This window comes from Pinus tabuliformis, chromosome 1_2 (genome assembly GCF_031772625.1).
Source record: "Pinus tabuliformis cultivar Carrire ecotype Pingquan chromosome 1_2, CPIR1, whole genome shotgun sequence".
Lineage (NCBI taxonomy): Eukaryota > Viridiplantae > Streptophyta > Pinopsida > Pinales > Pinaceae > Pinus > Pinus tabuliformis.
The window spans coordinates 68181809-68208584 of NC_142298.1; the positions used below are offsets into that span (position 1 = coordinate 68181809).

Sequence of the window (26776 nt, forward strand, 5' to 3'; positions counted from 1 at the left end):
TGCTGATTGGGATATTCTAACCATTGAACTAATTCTTGTGCATTAATTCAAATTTTTAATAAAATTGTGCAAAAAACATTATTTCTTCCTAATGGCATAATTTTTATGTGTAATTCTTCATGATTTTCATTTTTATGCTATTAGTCGCCTTTTAACCATAAATTTCTATCCAAAATTTCCTTTATGGCAATTTAATTTAATAATAAATTAAAAATTTAATCAAATGTAAATAGTGTAATCCAAAGAAGAATTAGTAAAATACCTCTAATGTTATCCATTCTAGCAGTTTAATCTTGTAGTAGTCCAACAACTTAGTAACTTGCTGAATTGTTCAAGTATTTATTAAATTAGGATTATAATTTTCTCAAAACCAAGTAACAGCTTATCCAATTGTGTAACTTTAGGAAACCTATATTTTTGATCCCTTCATGTTTGTGTTTCTAATAACCATGACAACAACAATAGGTACTAGAAGAAACTTTGTAAAATCCACTGAGAATATTTCCAAGCTTAATGTTCTCTCGTCTTTTTCTCCCTATTCATTTCCTCCTATTAATTCCCTCCAAAAATCATCCAACTCTTTCCTCTTTTTCCAAAGCCCCTCTTTATGCATTTCCCCACCGTCTCCATAGCCTCCCAAGACGAGTCCTAGGAATTTCAAAATATAGTGAAATATTCCCTTACCCGCCCAACAATAATAAGCTTGACATAAATTTAGCCAATTAAATTCCATTTTGAGTAGATTATAAAATTCCACCTCCTCGCACATAAAATCATATTATCATTCTCTTCTAGTAAAATATAACAAAATTCATAAATGAAAAGTAATTAATCCAAATGAAAGTTAAATTACAAGCATACGATTTAACCTTTTATGACACACTTCACGCATCAATAATTAATAATAATACTTTAATATCTTTTATATTTTAAAATGATACTAATGTATGAATGGAAAGTATGTATGTGTTCTTGGTGCATACACAATTTATGCATGTACCAATGATAACAATCATCACCTCTAATGCATAATTCATGTATATTGTTGTTTAAATATCCAAGATAGTGATCATTTAAGCATAACATTCAACAATCTTACTAAATCACAATAAATCAATACAAATTGAACATTACACCAAGATCATCATAAATTAATTAAGAAAAAATATAAAAGATACAGAAGGAACTAAGTTGACATTTAAAACTCCCAATGACATCCTTAACTACTTTGGATCACCCTCCTACCGAATATACTTCCATAATCCACATCTTATTCATTCCTCTGCTAGAATATGTTAGATCATCAACTATGTCGACTTAACATCATATACAGCTTGTAAGTGGAAGTACCAACTATATTGACAAAGCTTTCTTAGCAGACAACCGATAATTGTCATTGCACACCTGAAACATGGGTTAACATGGCCCTTCCATGACCATGGGTTTGGGAAGATAAATAATGGCTAAAAAGTTCCAACCCTCCTAATAGAACTAAGGTCAATACCCTATTAGGACTATATTGAGCTTTTATTTGGATATTAGACTCATGTCATAGAATGACCAATTTGATCATTGTAATTCTTGTAAGACCACATATCATAGCAATATATCAAACAAATATTTAAATAACAAATAAATATTTCATAGCATATTATCTCTCTTTCGATGTCCACAACATGTGCATAATTTTAGTATCACAATTATGTGGCTATCACTAGTTCATTTAACCTGTAAATTAGTTCACCAAAACACAAAATCATGCATAACCATATAACTATGTAATTATGATTTCCATGTTACTCGATGACTAACAATGTAAACAAGTTAGTTCCTTTAATGTACATGGTACTTTTTGATTTATTTCAACTTATAATTCACATTGGTATCTATGTACCACGATCTTTCATTTAAATTTACACACTCAAAATAAATCACATAACATTCACAATTAATACCATAAACAATAAATTTATATATAAATTCCCACATATAGGTATTTTTACATGTTAATATAAAATAGTTTTTAGCTTAATGAATAAGTAGAGAAACACAAAATAAATTATAATGTAGTTTGGTGGCTAAAATCAAAATGAAGTGTTACATTTAGCAAATGACTAAAAATGACTATCTTGATAATTAGAAATTAATTTTGTTTTAAGAATATAATTACAAACACATTTAGAAATTCTAACTAAAAACATGATACAAAAACAAAATACAAAATTGAGAAATAAATGTTATTCTCAACAATAATAAAAAAATCAATTCCCAAAAAGAGCTCTAATACAAACATAAGAGAAAGCTCTAAGTTCAAAAAGAACAATTAGTCTAATTACCACCTTGATGTAAGACTCTTGATAGGAAAATATTTCAACTTTTAAATTGAAAATATTAACATAGATTACTTTAATTTTGAGCAAGTTTGAGCTCAAACTTGATAGATTTGAACTTGAGTGGGGATAATCACAATGATTGTACCAAACCACCTAAGCTAAACTAAATTGACGAAATTTGAACTTGAGTGGGGATAATCACAATGATTGTACCAAACCACCTAGCTAAACTAAATTGACGAACTAAATCAATAGTTACTTTTAAAAAATTAATCAATATTCAATTAACAATTATTTCATAGTTAGACATTAATTTTGTTTCTAGATTCTAATTAGAAGCATATTTCAACATCATAATCACAAAGATAGTTGATGTTGTCAACACTCATTTTTATATAATTTCTAATATATATGTCAATAAAGTAGCCATGAGGAGATAATAAATCCTTTTAATATAATGATTGATTGATTGTGATATGAATTATTGATAAACATAACTATAAAGAAGTGACAACTTCTATTAATATAAGTGTTAATTAATTTATCATGATATAAACATTTTGATTGTTCAAACTTTCACCCTTTTGTTAAATATTTTAAAAGCATAATTCTAATAACCAACCTAAAATAAAATCATGATAAAAAATTTATATCAACAATGAAAAGTGTTAGATACACTACAACTTATAATGCACAACTTTTGTCAACATAAATAAAATCATGAACCCATGAAGTGTAGACTAGTCGGTTTTTGTGGGGCTTAGTCGCCATTAAGTGACAATCCCAGTGACACACACACACACACACACACACACACACACACATATATATATATATATATATAGATCATGGTGAACGCCCTTAGAGACATGCCTCTATATATATATATATATATATATATATATATATATATATATATATATATATATATATATAAGGACATTTCATGAAGAGACATTGCGTAAGTATATAAGCAAGCCATCATTTGTAACAATTCCATCATATCTCATATCTTCTATGTATTCGTACATAAATATATTTGTTATATTATGGATATATATTTCAGATCTTATGAGTATTTTATCGTGCATATGAACTTTGTTTATAACACATTCTACACGAGTGGATCATTTTCTATCCAAAATTGAAATTAATTACATGTGAGTGGATCATTTATCTTGATAATTAGAAATTAATTTGTTTTAAGAATATAATTACAAACACATTTAGAAATTCTAACTAAAAACATGATACAAAAACAAAAAACAAAATTGAGAAATAAATGTTATTTTTAACGATAATAAAAAAAATAGAGCACAAAAAGAGTTCTAAGTCTACATACATAAGAGAAAGCTCTAAGTTCAAAAAGAACAATTTACAACAACAAAAAAATAAGCAAATTCTACACGAGTGGATCATTTTCTATCCAAATTTGAAATTAATTACATGTGAGTGGATCATTTATCTTGATAATTATAAATTAATTTGTTTTAAGAATATAATTACAAACACATTTAGAAATTCTAACTAAAAACATGATACAAAAACAAAAAATAAAATTGAAAAATAAATGTTATTTTTAACGATAATAAAAAAAATAGTACACAAAAAGAGCTCTTAGTCTACATACATAAGAGAAAGCTCTAAGTTCAAAAAGAACAATTTACAACAACAAAAAAATTAGCAATCAAGAAAATAGTTGATTTCATAATTAATGTAGTAAAATTAGTCTAATTACTACATTATGTAAGATTCTTGATAGGAAACTATTTCAACTTTTAAATTGAAAATATTAACATAAATTACTTTAATTTTAGTCTACATACATAAGAGAAAGCTCTAAGTTCAAAAAGAACAATTTACAACAACAAAAAAATTAGCAATCAAGAAAATAGTTGATTTCATAATTAATGTAGTAAAATTAGTCTAATTACTACATTATGTAAGATTCTTGATAGGAAACTATTTCAACTTTTAAATTGAAAATATTAACATAAATTACTTTAATTTTGAGCATGTTTGAGCTCAAGCTTGCAAGATTTGAACTTCGGTGGGAAAGATCACAATGATTGTACCAAACCACCTAAGCTAAACTAAATTGACTAACTAAATCAATAGTTACTTTTACAAAATTAATCAATATTTAATTAACAATTATTTCATAGTTAGACATTAATTTTGTTTCTAGATTCTAATTAGAAGCATTTTTCGACATCATAATCACAATGATAGTTGATGTTGTCAACACTCATTTTTATGTAAGTTCTAATATATATGTCAATAAGGTAGCCTTAAGGAGATAATAACTCCTATTAATATAATGATTGATTGATTGTGATATGAATTATTGATAAACATAACTACAAAGAAGTGATAACTTCTATTAATATAAGTGTTAATTAATTTATCGTGATATAAATATTTTGATTGTTCAAACTTTTCCCCTTTTGTTAAATCTTTTAAAAGCATAAATATAATAACCAACCTAAAATAAAATCATGATAAAAAATTTATATCGATAATGAGAAGTGCTTGATACACTACAACTTATAATACACACAACTTTTGTCAACATAAATAAAATCATGAACCCATGTAGTGTAGACCAGATGGTTTGGTTTCTCTGGAGCTTAGTCCCCACTCATTTTTATGTAAGTTCTAATATATATGTCAATAAGGTAGCCTTAAGGAGATAATAACTCCTATTAATATAATGATTGATTGATTGTGATATGAATTATTGATAAACATAACTACAAAGAAGTGATAACTTCTATTAATATAAGTGTTAATTAATTTATCGTGATATAAATATTTTGATTGTTCAAACTTTTCCCTTTTGTTAAATCTTTTAAAAGCATAAATATAATAACCAACCTAAAATAAAATCATGATAAAAAATTTATATCGATAATGAGAAGTGCTTGATACACTACAACTTATAATACACACAACTTTTGTCAACATAAATAAAATCATGAACCCATGTAGTGTAGACCAGATGGTTTGGTTTCTCTGGAGCTTAGTCCCTATATATATATATATATATATATATAGGAAATGCCTCTTCATGAACGTCTTTAGAGACATGCCTATATATATATATATATATGAGGCATGTCTCTAAGGACGTTCATGAAGAGGCATTGCCTAGGTATACAAACGGACCATCATTTGTAACAATTCCATCATATAACATATCTTCTATGCAGTGATATATAAATATATTTGTCATATTATGGATATTTATATATTTCAGATCTTACGAGTATTTCTTTGTGCATATAAACTTTGTTTATAACACATTTTACATGTGAATGGATCATTTTTCTATCCAACATTGAAGCTGCCCCCCAAACTCGACTCCATTGTTTGACTCTGCTGCCCCCCAAAAAAACCCTAAGCCTCTTAACTCCAATGTTTGACTGAGCTTTGCACAATCATAGTGACAACATCCCACATGTGAGCAAAACATTTTTCTATCAAACATTGAAGCTACACCGGCCCTGCTCTTCCTACCTACCCCCCAAAACTACAATCCTAGTGACAACTTTCAACATGTAAGCAGATAATTTTTCTATCTAACATTGAAGCTGCCCCCTTAAAAGAAAAAGCATAAGACTTATAAGACTCTTAACTCCACGGTTTCTAAATCATAAACACATATATCACCATGAATAAAACTGCAAGACTTGTATCATTACCCCATTTATAAAGACAGTTTGATTAATGCAACTCTATCCAAGAACAATATCTACATATAAAAAAATAAATGATTACCCATTGTATCATTACCCCATTTCTAAAGACGGTTTGATTAAGAAATGCAACTCTATCCAAGAACAATATCTACATATAAAAATAAATGATTACCCACCATAAGCAACATGACAACATGACAGATAATTGATAAACATACAAACATACTAGGGATTTCATTTATAAAAAAGGTAACTGTAGTAAAATTAAATTGTCAGAAGCATTTGGTAAAACTTAGGAAACCAACCCTGAATTAAACTGGTCGTACAATATAATTCTCATCTATAAACACACTATAAACATTATACTTTCAAGACCAACATTAGGATTCCAAAAACATTAAAAAAAACTTCAGGTTGGCCTCTACAAACTGTCTAGTCTAGGTCGATAACTTCAATTTCGGTTTTTTGTTTACGTTCTCTAGTAAAAGCAACCTGAACTGGACTGTGACTTCCATTACCTACTACGGGCTTTTGTTCAACCATGGAATGGTTTGGGTTTACCACACATGTCTTCATCTTCTCACGTGGATCCAAAGCCTGTGCACTGCTTACATTTCTTTTATTGCATGTACAGTCCCCATGGACTCCATGCTTAATGACATGGACCTCAAATATGTACTGTAGCTCACTTACCAGCTTAAAAACACATTTATCTCCTTTCTGCAGCCCATTGCTAACAACAAACGCTCTCCACGAAAATCCAGAATGTGTATTATATGATGTAAACGGAACCTCCCAACTTTCCTTCCCATACAGAAGTCTTAATTTAAACGATCTTTTTACCTTGTCTTTCAGCATCCAACGATCAACAAATGCTTTTGGAACAGTCTGCAATGTATCATAAATAAATCCATTAAATTGTTTCAAAACTTGTGATTTCTGAGTGACCAGCAAAAACTACTGGATGGACAGGAAAATACGCGTACATTATATAACAACAACAAAAGGGTTACACAGCTTAAACTTCGAAAGTCACAAAAATATGAAAAGAAAGGATTGTTGGCATAAAATGGTCTAAATCAAAGTCAAAATAAACATATGAGATCTTAAATGGATAAACATAATTATATGATATCATAAAGATGTCAATCAGGTGCACTTCAAGATAAAGATGTCAACTAGGTGCACTTCAAGGTTCAAGGTTGAGAGGAATGCAATTATCCTCTCTCGTCCAGGTTCAAATCCAACTTTATAACATGTTTATCCACTTCCTTGATTATTTAAAAATACATTAATTAAAAAAAATGATAAATATAGACATTGTGAAAAGATGGTTGAAAAAATCTATCTTATTATCAAATCAATGACCAAAAGATAAGAACTTACATATGAATACATTTTAAGGTAAATGCATGCTCAAAGATAATAATAAGACCAAGTAAATGAATACAAAAGCCACATGTTTGGCCCTTCATGTATGTAACACACCCTTCCATAAAACTCCTCTAATAAAATAATAGATATGTCAAGTTAAAGGCATGAGATCATTTTCCATTGAAAGACAAATAATAACAAGAATAGCTGAAATATCCATGCAATAAATATGAGAGAGCACCTAGGGATACGTGAGGGCACTCTCCAATGAAAGACAAATGATGGCAAGTGTATTTGAAATATACATGCAATAAATATGAGAGGGCACCTAGGATAGGTACACCCTAGAAAAGTGTGTCATGTAGCTACCTTAACCAGCAAGAAATAATAAAATATTTTCAATGAAGTACATAAAATATTCTCAATGAAGTGGGTACTAGGACCAGCAAGAAATAATAAAATATTCTCAATGAAGTGTGTACTAGGAGAATGTGCCAAGAGTGGTTAGACCTCAAGTAATATTCTCAATGAAGTGTGTACTAGGAGAATGTGCCAAGAGTGGTTAGACCTCAAGTAATAAAATGTTTACTCCATATGCCATGTCCTAAAGATGTCTAACCAACCCAATGTCATAAAGATGTCTCACCAACCCAATGTCATAAAGATGTCTCACCAATCCAAGACAGGGTACCCTAGAGAAGTGTGCCAACCTCTCCAAGAAACAATAAAAACAACATGTCTTGGTAAATGTGGCAAAGGGGCGCACATCACTAGGAAGCACCTTAAAGTGTAAAAAGTAATTCAACGAAGTAGGGTGCCTGATCAGTAACTTTAATATCCATAAACTAGATTAATTTTAGCAATGAACAATTAAATCAGCCTCAACATGTGTGCATAAAGGTTAATGTTGAAATAAAATCATAGTTCCTCTCCAAAGAGTTACCAATTGATAAAATCACCATGAAAATGTGTGTCAATAATGGCTGCACTCTAATCAAGTGTTGTACCATTTATTTGATGCTATCACAAGCAAAAACCCCCACGATAACAACAAAACATAAAAGCCAACCTAAGGTCTTCACCACCAAAGGATTATTATATCAAATTCATCATCCAACCTTAAGAAAAGGTAACATCACCATCAAATTATATGTAGTACCCCCATTTCTAACTTACACTTAGGCAATAACATATCAATGAGGGTATTAACATCATGAAACACATTCCCCCAACTAATGTCTAGCAAATGCTACAACATAAATTTAAATTGCTAGGAAAATCCTAGCATAGCAACATCATAAGAGAGGGGACTTAAAGAAATGATAACCCCATTTATTTATCAAGTGTGTTTGATCTATAAACTAACATGGATATTCCATTAGAATAGTTCATTACAACGTATCTCATATTATGATAAAATCTTTTATTACGTAGATTTATTTCCTTGGATCTTATATTTATTATTGCTAGCTTATTGCTCAAATTTATGAAAATAATTGAAATAAAAAAATGAAAGAACAAGCAAGTGAACACATTATCAAGGCCGTGAAGTACGCCCTAAAATTGCTTATGCTTGGCTAAGAGCTCCTTGGGCGTAAGGAAACAGGTTAATGGCCCGAGACCCAAAGGCATGGTAGGAGTGAAATCTTAACCCTTTATGGACCAACAACGTTTAATTCTAGGTGGTGTGGTTTTCCTTGAATAATGATGATGAGTCAATCGACATTCGCAGATAGGAGATAGTGATGGTTGTCCTGCAATTGCTTTGACAACTAAGTTATGATAGGTTTTCCCATTGGTTAAAAAAAATGAACACATTATCAACACAAATGTAACACAAGATGTATCCTAGGAAATCCAAAATGGGAGTAAACCTAGTTAGAAGGTGAAGTTTGTTCTTTGTTTTCTTTTCTTCAATTAGGAGGATGTAAATACAACGCAAGGGACACTCACTAAGGAGTTTCGTTTCACATCGTGGCTTGAATGGATGGGTACAAAATCTTCTTCTTCCTTTGATATGCTCTTCAATTCCACTCCTACATGCATTGCTCAACTATGGAACAAGTACAATGCTAAAATAATATAATCCCCTATCCTCCTAGAAACCTAATATATAATGTAGCCTAATAGTCATCTAGTGTTAGAGTATTTGCATGCCTCAACTCTCAATTAGTGTTAGATTTTGGACCTAGAATTTTCTTGAAAGTCCACATGTGGCTATCCCCATATGCATGAGTAATGAGGGTTAAGTGGCATCCACTTGGTGAAATGGTGGTCAACAAGGTAGGTCAAATTATGAGAGGCATAACTTCCACATATGAGCTCTAAATGAAATTATTATTTCATTATTAGAAGGGTATCAATGTTTAAGGTAGAGAGCTACTCTTACCAATTTTTGACCCCAAGAGATTTTTATTTGGTGCTTCAATATGGCTTTCGAAGGTTCTAGACGCAATTCTCCAAATTGGGGAATGTAAGCCATTTCCCCCAAATTTTCCTCCCAAAAGAAACCCAAATAGATGAAAATTATATAATGATCCATTATGAATCATACCTCCCCATTTTGGGGATTTTTTTAATCCCATAAGCTTATTAAATGACGTCTTTGCAAATTAACTTGGCCCTTTTCAAAAATTTGCATCTACTCTAGAACTTGCACTGGAAACCTCCAACAATTCGCACTGGCAATTTGACAATCTCCAGAAATTCAACCTGCCTTTCTTACAATTCGCACTACCCTCTCCTGCAATCACACTGCTCGTTCTGTAATTCGCACTGCCACTGGAAATCTAAATACGGATTTCTTGACAACTCACATTGCCTCTAGAAATTTTCTCTAGCAAATTGCAGTGGTAAACTGGCAAACTCAAACTAGCAAATTCAACAGCCTTCTACATAAATAATTCACCCTCCTTCTGTCACTCAGAAACTAGAAACCTCTATGAAGAATAAACTCTAGCGATTTCTTCCCAATCATTGTTGTTGAAACCCTCCTAGTGTCTCTCTGAAAATTCACCCACTCAATCTATCTCCAAAGCTTCCCGTCGATCTTCCTTTATACTCTGTCATTCACAAATGAATGGCCACGATTAGAAGTTCACTTGATCCTATCGATGGCTAAGACCATATTAGAAACTTTCTTGAAGCTTCTAGAGGTAAATTGATCTTATGTCAACTAATGTATAACATCCTATATCTAAAATATGCTAGCACAACTAGCAAAAACATTAAATTTTCTCTTTAAGGAATTTTGACAAACACTTTGTATGCAAGTTTTTCTTTAAACACTTTTTTGCAAAAGAAAGAAACACTTAAAATAGAAATATTTTAAGGCACAACCAAACTTTTATTAATTTAATCAAGATATTTACATGGAGAATATTAATCCTAGAGATTTACATGGAGAATATTAATCCTAGAACTTGTAATACAACTCTAGCAAAAAACTCAATCAATCCGACACTCTTATAGTCAACAACTCGGCCCTCCTAAAATGATGAATTCAGCCTCTAAAAATAAGCTTAGCTCCGACAAATAATTTTGGCCCCTACAGATAAGATCTCCGACAAATAATCTCGGTCCCAACAAATAAAGATCTCCGATAAATAATCTCGGCCCCAACCAATAAATATCTCTAGCAAATAATCTCGGAACCAACAAATAAAGATCTCTAGAAAGTAATCCCAGACCCAACAAACAAATATCTCGGCAAATAATCTCGGCCCCAAAAAATAAATTTGGCCCTGACAAATAAACTGGGCTCTAGAAAATAAATTCAGCCCAACAAATAAACTCATCCCCAGTAGATAAATTTGGCCCCAACAAATAAACTAGGATCTGGAAAATAAAATCGTCCCAACAAGTAAACTCAATGTCTATAGAATATGAATTCGACCCTTCAATCAACTCGACCTCAACCAATAACCTTCAGCTATGAAAAATGTCTTCAACAAAAATCCAATATCCAACTCCTTCAATAATAAACAATCCACTGAATAAAATGTCTCCCAAATAACCTGCAATTGAAGTACAAATGGAAAACTTGAGTGATTTTCCCCCAATGCCAACTAAGGTGGCAATGATGTCCACCGAAATTGGTGAGTACCAGCTAGGGTGGCAATGATGTCGACCAAAATTATTGTGAGAGTCTCTCCTGAAACCCTCAAGAGAAACTTGCCTGAGCTCCCGATCAATCAACAAGAAATAATCACAAACCAGAATGAATGAGAAATGACCTCCTCTCTGCTTTTATAAGATTTTTCTAGATCTTCTAGAAATCTTCTTTTATTATTTTATTAATAAACCATTTAGTGAATTTTCCTCCTATTTTCCAAGTGACTTTTGCCCCCTTTTATTTACCCCTTAGATAAAAACACTTTTTCTCCTTTTATTTAATAAGTGACTTTTTATTATTAATTAAAGCCACTCTTATCTCCAAAAAATGCTTAACTGGCACCGTGATCACACCAGCCTCCTAAAGCCCCTTTGCATCATTTTGTCTTGTACATCTCTTCATCCCAAATCCAACGAGCTATTACACTAAGGTGTTATTCCAAGTAATTAGTCTAAAACAACACCTTAAGTGTAATTAATTAAAATATGTCTGTTAATAACTCCATTTTACAGAAATCATTAGAATGTAGCGGAACCAAGAACGAATTACGTGGAATTGATCTTGATGATGAAAAATGGCAATCAATCCCAGTCGCCCCCCATAAAACTCCTCAAAACCCTTCGGGGCCACCAAAAATGTAATCTTGCTCTTGTGACCTGGCTGACATAAGCTCTGGAAATCCCTCATAATCTCACCACAAGGAAATCCAAAAATTAGGGACATTACAGTCTCTCCTCCCCAAAATTGCTTCTCCTCAACCAGTGTCATCACATTTTGTTGCTCCATAGATACGAGGGTCCCAAATGTGCCACCATGCCACTCCAAACCACTGTACTACCCCAACATAAATGGATCTCATGATACTAGGGTTCCAAACCATCCTGATCATCATGAAGTATTCCTTGCTCCACTCACTCCCCAACAAGGCATAAAGACCAGAGGCCCTCTGCATACTCTGCCAATAAATAGAGAAATTCAAGCAGCTTCGAACATGCTCAATTTTTGTGTCACAAGGGTTTTCCATCATCTCATGAACATCCAAAAGGCGATCAACTAAAGATTTTCTTAAGTTTTCCAGGGTATCCAACCCAGTGTACACAATGTACTTTAAACCACTAATATCCTGAAATTGTGAAACTAGCCAAGATGAATTCAACCTTCCATCATTTCTAAACAAATTGTCTTAGATTTGTCCAATAGATCCCTTTCAAAATCTTTCTTTTGTTGCATTAATTCCAAGGTATCGTACCAACAATTTCCTCCTCCCACAAGTTGGCATTCATTTATAATCTGATTGTAAGAACTTTAGAATTCCTCCTAAGCTGCAACAAATTTTGTAGTGAATTGTAACATATACCTTTCCTTGATGCATTCACTTCGCTTCATCAGAACATCATAGCTCATTGTCCTGAGATCTCCTTGTTACTGAAAATCATATTTAAAGCATGAATCCATGGCCATTGGGTCTTCTATTGAGTATGAGTTTGGAATCGTAATTGACTTTTTTAAATTTCCAGTAGAGCTACTATCACCACTTTCCAATATTCTCTACTTTTCCATGAAACCCTTCAGTTCAGGACATTCTGCTAGCCTAAAGATCATATGAGCATCACCTAGATCACCATCGAATCCCTCACACAAAATGTACTCCAGAGATGCATGTGCATCAACAACTTCCGCAAGATTCGAACCAACATCACTAGCTCGAGTAAATATTAAAATTATGAATGCTTTGTGAGCATCATCATTGGCCTCCCTAATGTCACTTGACTCTTGTGGTGTTGACATTTTACCACTAAAGCTTTGCACTATTGCAAAACACTCCTCTGCTCTTACAAATTCATCGAGATGCCCATAGGAATACTTCTGCAACTCTAAGTAATCTATTGTACGTGTCACTTGAGCAAGAATCAAGACACAATGACCTTGATTATGCAACTTCTCAAGAAAAATGTCCAAAATGATGAGCTTCCCACTCATCTAAACCAAATGTTCGCCTTTTTCAAATGGCTCTGGCTCCACCCATTGAAAAGGTAAGGATGGCTACATGCCTTTCAGAGTTGTACAACAATATTTTGTAAAGATTGATGTTGAGTGCTTGAACCATTTTTTAGAAGCTTGGGCAGCTCTTGATGCAATACAAATGCATAAAATTCCTCCTGGAGTGGGACCAGTGGAGCCAATATTGTAATCTCAGATGGTGGTGGCAATGTATGAGTGCCATTCTTAATAGGCAAAGCTTTTGTGCTCCAAAGCATGAATGCATGCACATTATATATTAGTATATTAAATTATTTGCTATATCCAAAGGTATCCTTCAGTTCACCAAAAATGCATGCCATACCAAATTGTAACAAAGCCCAAAGCTCAGAATGATTGATATGTTCAACTATGGACTTGCACAACCTCATTCTTTGTTCTTTGTCACCGTCATAGTTGAGAACCCTCAAACCGGGAAAAAACTTAGGAAACTGAGTTGTCCAGCCATTCATTACACTTAATGGACGTAGTACTAAAAATGGCCCTAGGCATTTTCATTAGACTCTCAAGTAGGCCAACAAACTTATAGCCTACAATGTTTTCTCAGATCCCATCTACCCAGATGATGTAGGTTTCCCCTCAAATGACATAGATAAATGATAATGATAATAAGTCAATCTTTTACAACATTTTGATATCTCTTTCAAGTCTAAAGTGTTTATGTCAATATCATGAAGTTTCTTATGTGCCAAATCAGCCTTAGGAAAATTCTGAAATTCCCTCTAAGTGTAGCTATGTTCAAAATACATAACTGATTCTAACTCATAACTACTATTAACTATTTCCTTGCTCCACCTTGGAAAGTGGGTATCCTCTATCCTTTATATATCTTGAACACTAAGTGTCTTCCTTGAAATCTTGCTTTCAATTGGTCGAATTCCAATTTGATGAAAATATTTCTGGTCACTAACATTTTCCTCCTTTTTTGTGCTTCAAACCAGGGGGCAATAAAAAATACTCACTTCTGTGGTAAACTTTGATGATTTTGTCGGATTTTTTTTACGTAACCAGATCACAAAATAGAAGAAAAAATAGATCAACGACTTCAAAATAAGTCTCTTCGAGGGGGCAACCTCTTTTTACATCACATAAATAAATAATTCTTGGATGATACAGATGACAAGATCTCCTTGGTATATATAGGAGTCTAAAGGGTCACAATATAATTAGACCCTACATAACAATAATAATGCAAGGACGCAACAATAACAATAGTGGGCTTCTATGGGGCACAACAATAACAATAAGGGGTTACATTAACAATAATAATAAAGGGACTACATTAGTATTATAGGGACCTAACATGCCCCTCCTTCAAAAAAAGTGTTGTCTTCACTGCTTGAGTAGTTTTGGATGCTTTTGTATAAATTTCTCATCCTCACATGTGGAATCAATCTTCAGGAAGAGTTTGAAAATGGAATTCATCAAACCTTGAAATGTGAAAGGTGCATTAGAAAGGCCAAAAGGTATGACCAAAAATTCATAATGACCTTCATGAGTTTTGAATGTTGTTTTCGAAATGTCTTCAATCCTCATTCTAATTTGATGATATCCTGAACAAAGATCCAACTTGGTGAAGTAAATTGTTCCATGTAATTCATCTAACAATTCATCAATGACAGGAATGCGAAATTTATCTTTAATAGTGAGCTTGTTGAGCTCCCTATAATCCGGACACATACGCCATGATCCATCCTTCTTGTGCACCAATACTATCGGAGTAGAGAAAGAACTTTGACTAGGCTGACTTATAACGACCTCTAACATTCTGCAGCCATACATTCAATTTCACTCTTTTGGGCATAGGGATATCTGTAAGGCCTGATGTTTGGAGGAAATCAAGTGAATAGCATGATCATAATCATGAATAGGTGGGAGGCCTTTGGGAGTCTCAAATACCTTGGAATGATTATACAAGACTTTTTGGAGATCTGAAGAAATAGATGATTTCGATGTTTGAACCTCTAGTGAACATAATTGTGCAATTACGCCCGTTGTTCTTTCTTCAAAATATTTCTCATGCCATTAGAGCTGATTATCTTCCCTAGTTTCCCTACAAACCCCCTTAGTTCAATTTTTTTTCCTTACCAGGAAAATTTCAAGAAAAGTTCTTGAAAATTAAAAGTTATCACCCCCAAAGAGTGTAACCATTGAACTCCTAGTACAACATCAACATCACCCGTTGGAATGGAAAGTTTTAGACTATTAAATATATATTCCCCCATGGTTAGCTTGATATTATGGCACTTTCCAAAGCGATTTATAATTCCTCCATTTGCAACCATCAATTGACATTCAGGTGTTGGATATAGAAAGCAATTTAATTCATTGGCTATCTTACAATGAATAAAATTATGGGTACTGCATGAATCAATTAACACTATTACCTTTTTCTTCTTGATATATCCTTCTATCTTGAGAGTTTGAGGAGTGGTAATTCACGTTAATGCATTACAAGATATGGTCGGATTCATTTCTTCTTTCTCTAGGGTTGGTTCCTAGTGTATATCCTCTTCTTTTGACATTTCTTGTTCTTTTTTTCCTCCTCTTCACAATCTATGTAAAACAATTTCTTCTTAACATAGTTATGACCTTTAGTGTATTTGTTATCACCATTGTAACAAAGCCCTTTTTCTCTTTTTTTCTCCAATTGTTGTGGTGTCAACCTTGTAGGTTGTGGAAGGCTAGGAGAAACAACACTTCCTTCTTTATAGTTGTGAGTGATAGAGTTCCTTGTTGCCATAATTTTGCATTCAACTTTTCATGCCACCCCAAATGCCTTCTCCAATGAATCAGGTTCCCAAAGGCGAACCTCATATTGGATGTTATCCCTTAAAGTCCCTATGAAGACATAAATCCTATGCTCCTCTGAAATATCAGTTACCCTAATATTCAATTTTTGGAAGTCCTCAATGTGCTTAGCCATTGAACCCTTTTGTTTGAGACTTATCAATTGGCTAAAAAAGTGTTGCTCTTTGTATCCTAATAATGTGTTATCATTTCCTCTGTAAAAATTGACCAAGTGACAAGTGGTTTACAAAAACAACGCCATTGATATGATACAAATTGATTGAACTCTAAATATAAAGATGCAATGCGTACCTTTTGTGTGTGTTGCATATCATGTAAATCAAAATATTGCTCCATCTGTGGTATCCATGTTACCTGATTGTTGCCATCAAACTTCCTCAGATCTATTTTTGGAATGTGGTGGTCCTTAAACACCACATTGGAGTCTCTAAAATCATAATTCATATTCCTTTTGTCCTCATCATGATTTTCATGGATTGCCTTGTCACCACTGGGAAGCCTTTCTTGCAACAACTTTGGCAACCCTTCCAACTTGAAATTCATCGTGTCCATTTCTACTTTAAAAACCTCCATGTTGCCTTTTATGTTTTCTTCAAAACCATCCACCTTAGATTCCAATTTTTTTTGGTTACTCTTTGATAGAGCAAAATTTGTTGCGCTTGGTCTTGTAATTTTGATATATCATGTTGCATTTCTTCCTCTTTTTCATACGTAAAGTAGAGCTCTATAATTGCTTACTAGGTGTATCCATTTTTTTTTGAGGCATTTTGGAATCAAACAACGACATTTATGCTTTATTACGCCCTTTGAATCACTTCAAACTAGTTTTTAAACAAAAGTTATGCAAAGAAATTTAAAAAATACACATTTTTCTTGTTTTTAGGAGCTCGAAATTGACATTGTTTTATCTCTAAAATTTTGGCCTCCCAAGGTCTGAAATTCTGTCTTGTGGTAGCTCTCTCAGTCTTCTTACTAATGCCACAAGTTAGACCAATATTGGATTCTTCAAGATAAAGTTATGCTAAATCTCCCACGATGGCCTGATTATGGACTCGTTCAGTAGAGCAAACTTGTACTGAATGTCACATGTCATTGTTTCAACCTTCAACCCTGAAATTGGTACAAGCGAAACTACAGTGTGTGCAATTTTTGTCATGTTTTACAAAATTCAAATCCGATACTTGAAGAGAAAGTTATGACAATTTTTCCTAGGTCACCTGTTTGGGACTGAATTTTGGAGCATGCAGAAACCCTCACTTCTTCAGACCATATCTAAGAAAATGTAGCGAACCAAGATCTGAAATTTCTACACAAAGTTCACCAATATCTTGGGTCCATGTGGTCGAGATTTCAGGTTATAAAGCTTTGTAGATAAAAAGTTATAGCAAAAATTCCAAAATGACCTATTTGAAGCAATGAAACCCTAAAATCCAAAGCTCCGATACCAAAAATTTTGTAACCAAATCACAAAATAGAAGAAGAAATAGATCAACGACTTCAAAATAAGCCTCTTTGAAGGGAGAAACTTCCTTTACATCACATAAATGAACAATTCTTGGATTATACAAATGACAAGACCTCCTTGGTATATATAAGAGTCTAAGAGGTCACAATATAATTAGAGCCTACATAACAATAATAATGTAAGGACACAATAATAACATTAGTGGGCTTCTATGGGGCACAACAATAACAATATGGGTGCTACATGGGCACAACAATAACAATATGAGGCTACACTAACAATAATAATAAAGGGGCTACACTAGTATTATAGGGACCTAACAATTTTCAATTAGCAATATGGCTCCAGTTGTTGTTTCAGCAGATCCAATGACAGGTCCAGAAGGAATTTCACTATCCACATAATGGCATACATCATCAAAATCCTGAGGATGATATTTGGAAAAGTAATTCCCATATCCTCTGTTAGGCCCCTATACTACTAGTGTAACCCCCTATTGTTATTAATACAACCCCCTTATTATATTGATGTACCCATGTAGTCCCCATATTGTTACTATTGTACCCCATATAAGCCCACTATTGTTATTATTGTGCCCTTACATTATTATTGTTATGTCGGCTCTAATTATATTATGACCCCTTAGACTCCTATATAGAAAGGAGGTCTTGTCATTTGTATCATCCAAGAATTGTTCATTTGTGTAATGTAAAGGAGGTTGCCCCCTCGAAGAGGCTGAATTCTGAGGCGTTTGTCTCACTTTTCTATCTTTTTGTGAGCTGGTTTCATAACATTTGGTATCAGAGCTTTGGATTCTAGGGTTTCACTGCTCCAAACAGGGGATCATGGTATTTTCGCTATAACTTTTTATCCGCGACATTTCAGAAGCTAAAAAAAACCCATTTGAGAAAAAATATTTCTGAACTACGCATCCGAAATTCAGATCTTGTCTCGCTATATTTTCGGAGATATGATATGAGGAAGTTAGGGTTTTTGCAAGCTCTAGAATTTCATCTAAAACAGTTCAGCGTGGTATTTTCACTATAACCTTCTCGCTACGAAGTTTTAAAAGCTAAAGAAAAAAACCCATTTGAGAACAAATCGTTCTGAATCTCGAGTTCGAATTTCAGATCTTGTCTCGCTATATTTTCAAATATATGATCTGAGTAAGTTAGGGTTTTTGCAGACACCCGAATTACATCCTAAACAGGTGACCTTGAGAAACTCATCATAACTTTCTCTCTGAGCAACAAATTGAAATTTCGTAAGAAGTTACAGAAAGAGGACACACTGAAGTTTTCTGTGCATAGTTTTCAGATTTGAAGGTCGAAACTGTGACACGTGGGACGTCGTACAAGTTCGCTCTACTGAAACACTATATAATCAAGTCATTTTAGGAGATTGGGCATAACTCTTTCTTGGATAAATAAATTCTGATCAGACTTGCGGGGTTAGAAATAGGACTCAGAGGGCTACTACAGGAGACAATTTTAAAACTTTGAGATCTGAAAGTACATAGTTACAATCATTTCAAGATCGAGCTCCTGAAATAAAAAAAAAGGCGATATGAAGAAGTTTGATGGAAAGGATCCAATAAATTGGATACTACAGAAGGAGCAATATTTTGATCTACATGGTGTACCACTGTTACAAAAGGTATGTATTGCATCTTCATATTTAGAACCGGATCAATTTTTATGGTATAAAGGGCTTTGTTCTTGTAAACAACTTGTTACGTGGTCAATTTTCACAGAGGAAATGATAGCACATTATGAGGATACAAAGAGCAACACCTTCTTTAGAGCAACACCACAACAATTGGAAGAAAAAAGAGAAAAAGGGCTTTGTTACAAAGTGGAAAGCAAAATTATGGCAACAAGGAAGTCTACCCCTCACAACTATAAAGATGGAAGTGTTGTTTCTCCTAGCCTTCCACAACCTACAAGGGTTACACCACAACAATTGGAAGAAAAAAGAGAAAAAGGGCTTTGTTACAATTGTGATAACAAATACATTAAAGGTCATAAGTGTGCTGAGAAGAAATTATTTTACATTGATTGTGGAGAGGAGGAAGAAAAGGATCAAGAAACATCAAAAGAAGAGTATATACACCAGGAACCAACCATAGATAAAGAAAAAATGAATCAAATCATATCTTGTAAAGCATTGGAAAGAATTACTACTCCTAAAACGCTTAAGATAGAAGGACATATCAAGAAGAAAAAGGTTCAAGAAGTGAAAGATCACATCAAGAAAGAAGAAATGAATCTAACCATATCTTGTAATGTTTTGGACAAAATTACCACTCAAACTATCAATATAGAAGGACATATCAAGAAGAAGAAAAATGTTCAAGAATTGAAAGATCACATCGAGTCCCAAGAAATCAATCCGACCATATCTTGTAATGCATTGGAAGAAATTACCACTCCTCAAACTATCAAGATAGAAGGACATATCAAGAAGAAAAAGGTAAGAGTGTTGATTGATTCAGGCAATACCCATAATTTTATTGATTGTAAGATAGCCAAGGAATTGAATTGTTTCCTATATCCAGCACCGATGTGTCAAGTGATGGTTGCAAGTGGAGGAACCATAAATTGCTCTGGAAAGCACATAATATCAAGCTATCCATGGGAGGATATGTATTGAATAGCCGAATGCTTTCCATTCCAATAGGTGGTGCTAATGTTTTACTAGGAGTCCAATGGCTACAATCTTTGGGTACGATAGCTTTTAATTTTCAAAAGCTTTTCTTGAAATTCTTTTGGGAAGGAAAGGAAGTTGAATTGAGGGGTGTCGAAGGAAAATCTGGAAAGATAATCAACTCTAACAGCATGACAAAGCTTCTAAATAAAGAACAACGGGGTGTAATTGCACAATTATGTTCACTAGAGGATCCCACATCGAAATCATGTATTTCTCCAGATCTCCAAAATGTTTTGGACAATCATTCCAAGGTATTTGAGACTCCCAAAGGCCTCCCACCTATTCGTGATCATGATCATGCTATTCATTTGATTCCACGAAGAGTTCGTCTAAACATCAGGCCTTACATATATCCATATGCCCAAAGGAGTGGTAACTCATTCAAAAGTTGCAGAAGATACCAGTTCAAATAGTATTGCGAGAACTTGACAAGGAAGGAAAAATCATATTGGAACCTGAAGCAGTCAAAAAACCAAGAAATCGAAAGCTACAAAATAGATCAATTTCAGAGTATCTTATCAAATGGAAGAACTTACCCGCTGAAGATTCCACATGGGAGGACAAAAATTTATACAACAGCATCAAGAACTACTCAAGCGTTGAGGACAACACTTTTTGAAGGAAAGGGGCATGTTAGGTCCCTATATTACTAGTGTAACTCCTTATTGTTATTAGTACAACCCCCTTATTATATTGTTGTGCCCATGTAGTCCCCATATTGTTATTATTGCGCCCCATAGAAGCCCAATATTGTTATTATTGTGCCCTTATATTATTATTGTTACGTCGGCTCTAATTATATTATGACCCCTTAGACTCCTATATATAGAAAGGAGGTCTTGTCATTTGTATTATCCAAGAATTGTTCATTAATGCAAAGGAGGTTGCCCCCTCGAAGAGGCTTATTTCTAAGGCGTTGATCTATCTTTTCTATCTTTTTGTGAGCTCATTTCATAACATCCTCCTCCATATTCTATGTGATTTCATAGCCCCTGGTCTTGGGCTTCAGATCTGCAATCCTTTTTTTCCTTTACTTCCTTTGATGATACCCATGTTCACATTAGCTCTATCACCTTTGCAAAGGATTTATTATAATCTTCAAATTTTTGAATAAACTCTGCGAACAATTCTTCTTGACTTGGAGGCATTTTTCCTTGTTATCTTTAGCCTTCCGATTCTTGGTCCTGGAATTCTTCCTCTCAATATTACTTGGTTTTAACCCCACAGTTCGCCAAGAGCACTCTTTGATACCACAATAATGTACTAAAGCTAGAATTTTCTAATGCTATCCAACAAATTTTAAAAAGAATTCTTTGAGAACTTTTAGCAAATAGTTAGTGGAAAAACTTCTTCAAACTTTCGTCAAACACTTGGCAAGCAAGATAATGAATATTCTCATGCATGAAGACATAAAGGTAAAATCTCAGACTTTATTAATTTACTTGCAATAATTTACAATGCCAATTCAATTTGGAACTCGGGATCTTGCTCCAAAAACACAACTTGGCCCTCGAGAAAACTTGATTTGACAATTTGGACAACTTGTCCCCTTCAATAAATAAATCTGGGCTCCACAATATTCAGAGCTCATTCCTTCAAGATAATGCAGAATTCGGTCCCCTGATGAAATAGGCTCCATGTTTCAAATGAGTATTAATTAAGCCACTGAGTAATGCAATCAACCTCCGCAAGGAATAAAGTTCTGCCTCCCAAGATGATCAGACCTCTTACCTAGAAAATGATAAATTTAGCCTCCAAAAATGCAAGGGAATTTAGGCCTATGACAGATGAAATTTGGCCTCTAAAGCTCGGCTCTTTCAGTAAAGTAATTTGGCCACAGGAGAAGGGAATTCAACCCTCCCAAGGACAAATCTCTCAGCCACCAAGCAATGAAAATAAACTTCAGAAATCGGCTTCCCAAATAATGATCTGGATCTCTAGAATTAGCAATAAAACTTGGCCGTCAGAGAAGAGAAAATAAGCATATTAAATAAGGTAGAATTCGACCTCCAAGACAAGGATCTCGGCCTGCAAATAAAGATGAGGATTCAGCCAAAGAAACGGATCTTGGCCCTCGAAACAATATAAACTCAGACCCCCTTAATGAAGAAGAAATAGGCCTCCAAAATAGAAAAGAACTCAACCTCCCAATGTAGGATAAACTCAGCCCTCAAAACTATATAAACTCGGTCCCCTTAATGAAGAAGAAATCAGCCTCCAAATTAGAAGAGAACTCGACCCCACAATGTAGCATAGCAAGATGAACTTGGCCTCTTCGGAAATAATTCCAACACCTGCAACAATTATTTTCCAGCAAATAGATTTCTCTTTAGCACCTTGAGAATCAACTGAAAAAACACCTACAATGAAGACCAAATGAGAATCTGAATGATTTTCCACAATGCCAACTAGGGTGGCAATGATGTCCACCAAAATCGGATGATTACCAACTAGGGTGGCAATGCTGTCCACTGAAACTAGTGTGAGATTCTGGACTGAAACCCTTGAGATTGTGATGTTCCCAACTTTTGTGCATGCTAAAATCACTTGGGAGTTTTGCAAAATTTTGGAAATATTAAAAAGGGGATATCATTTTGTGAGAAAAGGAGGAAATTATCATTTTAATGGGATAGCGACAAAATAATATTTTATTGAAGGCAAAATATTATTTTAATGGAAATGATGGCAAACTAATAAGAATTATAATTTTAATGGAGAATGGCATCAAAATAATATTTTATTGAGAAATGAGGCAAATTACTATTTTATTCAAAACGGCTGCAAAAAGTCTCCTAGTGCAAAATGGACCCCACCAATAAAATAATAACAAAAAAGGAGAATCTAGGAGCTAGAAAGAGGCTCAATGGAGAATTATAAATAGACTATTGGACTCAATTAGAAATATTATATTCCTATCATTTGTACTTGACATTGAAAAGAAACACAAGCGAGTTTCAAGAGAAACTCAGCTTGAAACTCAATAGCTAATTTTGGTGGACTTTGAGTGCCACCGTAGTTAGCTTTTGGGGGAGATTACTTCAGATCTTCAATTGGTGTTTATCACAAAAATCTAATTACTATTGTTTTGCAGGAGGCCCTAGTATTGTGTAGTTTGCAGGATTGTATAAATCTCTGAGAAGGCAGAATGTCCAATATCAAAGGGTCTGGATTATTCTCTACAGTGGGCCAAATCTGCCAAGCCACTGCCCCATTCCCATCAGAATCAAGGGATTGATCTTACACTACCGTTTCTAGATCAAGTTTCTTGTGTGATATTGGTTAAAGGAAGAGTTCCAAATAGTTTATAGGAGGGCCGAGATTCTCTGAAACAAGAGAAGAGGATCGAATATATTTATTCCAGATTACACTATCAAGCAAGTAGGCCGAAATCTGAAGTGAAATTTTATCTTGACAGGAGGATGAATTGTGCCCAAGATTATCCTCAAAGGTTGAGAGGCCAAGTTGGGTTTTTGGAAGCCATTTCAATTATTTATCAGTCCACAAACTTTCAGATTGCTAGTACAACCAGATTTGCAGAATTCAAGTGGGTTGTGGAGCATTTTGCTCAGCTAGACCAACACAAATTATTCCAAGAATTGCATCAAGAGATAGGGCTGAAATCCTGGAGGAGTAATTGTTATTTCAAGCTGAATTGTTGCTAGTTTAAAGAGGCCGAATTCTGGCTTTAATGAACAACCTGAGTATCATGACTAAGGGCTGAATTTATCCAATCTTATAAGCTGAATTTCTCTGAAGGAAGGTCTTCTTTGTTGGAGTGTGTACTGCTGTTAATTATTTCCAGATCTATGGGCCTAGATATCCTTAATTTTGTCGGTAGAATCACTCATTTGGAGGCTGATTTGTATGCTGGAAAGGACTGAACTGTATATGCTATTAGAGGGTGACTTTGTGAGTTGATTTATGCCAAATAACCCCTTGAGTATGCACTTGGAAAGAGGGCATGAATTTTCTTGTAGCTGGCTCATATCTCAGTGTATTCATTGCTGAAACTAACTGTGGATGTAAGTTCTCTTGGACAGCATATATACCAAGTCACTCATTACTTGAATCTCTTTACCCTGAGTCAAGTTTATGAAAGGTTAATCGATCTGGAAATCACTGTGTAATTTTCTGAGTAGTATTTCAGTGAATGTCAATAAATTTGTCGGCTGTCATTAATGTTGTTCATAGAGTTTATCCTTGCTGAATTAATATGAAAATGATGTCACTGTTATGGAATCTTTGTGAGCATATATGTTTTGGCATGAAATGTCTTTTTTACCCCAAAAATCAAGAAAGCACACCTACAGCAGTCTACTTCCTAACAAAATCTCACAAAGACCAAATCAAACAAAACTCAGAAAATTGGGTGAAACTTAAGGTACTTCCAAAGAGGGATATTACATAGATTGACTTCCTGAGTCAAATCCATCACAAGAAAATAATCACTAAAATAGAATGATGAGGAATGGCCTCCTTTCCCCTCTTTAAAAGGTCTTGCTAGATCTTCTCCATTCTTCTAGAAACCTCTTTTATTGCTTTACTGACAGTCACTTATTTCCCCAAGTGATTTTTTCCCTTTTTTATTTATTAATACTTTATCCATTTTATTTATTATAAAGCGGAATTAGGCAAACTCCTTTGTCCCCTTAATATTTTATCCTTTTTCTAGCCTAAAGGAAACAAGTGATTTGGGACATTACACAAAAGTCCATTTATATTGGATTGGAGAGAGATTATGAGTTGGTATCCTACTGAGTGGGTGATTTTTAGAAAGACATTTCTAGCCAAGGGTACAACGCAGTAGGAGCCCTTAGATATTTGGAATGATAGATTCCCAATTTGGCAATGGGAACCGGGTGGATCATTTCATCATGTGGCAGAGCTTGACAGAGTGGTGGAGCAAAAGGTGGAGTTTAGAGAGGGAGGAGAAGGCATTGTGATATAGACTTTCCAAGGGGAGTATGACCATGAATTTCTGTGATATTCCTAATTAGCTATGGCTAATTGGAATATTCGATTTTGTTCAATTTTTGCCTTTTATAGTTATTTGTAAATAAAAAGTGAGGAAGGGGGACATAACTCACTTTAGAATAAAAAGTCACTTCCTAGGTAGCACAACGTTGTGACTTGAAGGGGAGCCAAGGGGGCCAAAGGGAGACACAGAAATGGAGCCCACGCAGACACATGGAGAGACTGCGCAGGAGGGAAGAACACGTGGGAAGAGGAGAAGCACGCAGGAGGAGGTGAGCCTAGGGATTGTGAGAGGCAGAGGCTATAAAATAGAGAGGAGCCCCCTCATTTTGGATCATTCAATTATGTGCATTTTGAGCTAGTCGTTTCGACTTCTGAGCACGCTAGCCATTTAGCTAGTTTGCAGCACTGTTTAGTGCGTTGAGTGTCTCCGTTCGGAGATCTCACCCTTAGCCCCGGGGGACTTCGAGTGCCTGCTTGGGTAAGGTATTTCCTTTGGTGTTTCAACAGTAGTTTCATCAGCATTCTAGCAACAGTATTAGCAGCGTTTTGGAGGACTACACAACACTGGGAGAGGGACGCAGTTCTGTTTGGTTGTTGTGCTGGATTGGGGTCTTGCAGGTGGATTTTTACGGAGAGATTGAGCAGGGGTCCACCTCTTGTCTCATTGGAGGATTTTGGCAGGCTTTCAGGCAGAGTTTAGAGGGGTTTCCTTCAGTGGTAGCGCAGGGCATTGAGGAACTGCGCAGAACCCCAAGGGGGTGTTTTTTGGGGGTCGGCCATTCCAGGAGAAGCTTTCTGGGTTTTTTCTGGGTTTCTTGAGTAGAGCCTGAATCTAGAGTTTCGGCTTTTTCTGAGGAGGGGAGCAGCCCCAAATCATCATTTGTTTTCTAGCAGCAGCAGCATCCACGCAGAGAGGCCATTCTTGTCATTCTAAGAGTATTTCTTCATTTGCCTTGTGCAAGTTGAGGTGCCATCTGTCTAATCACCTCTTGTACTCATTTTATTGCTCAGTATAATAAAATGGCTTAGCATTTCTCATTGCATTTCTTGTGTATCTGCTTATATTTCCAGTTTACATTATTATATGTTGTTCCACTGTTATTTTATCACTTCTGAGTTATTATATCATTTGCACATATTCGGTTGGAGTTTTGCTGGGGTTTGAAGAATATTCTGGGTTAGGAATATTACAGTGGTATCAGAGCATAGATCTGGCTCAGCCGTGGAGCTAGCAATCTATAACACCAGGGGA

General features: G+C 34.4%; 1 protein-coding gene across 1 annotated transcript in view; it reads right to left on the reverse strand.

Moving 5' to 3' along the window:
• Nucleotides 1-6275: 6275 nt before the first annotated feature.
• Nucleotides 6276-26776, reverse strand: part of LOC149204453 (B3 domain-containing protein Os01g0905400-like) — a 259381-nt gene continuing 238880 nt past the window's right edge. Inside the window, exon 3 of the mRNA XM_089393294.1 lies at nt 6276-6922. The gene's annotated coding sequence lies outside the window, so the exon portion shown is untranslated. The remainder of the gene's footprint in view (nt 6923-26776) is intronic.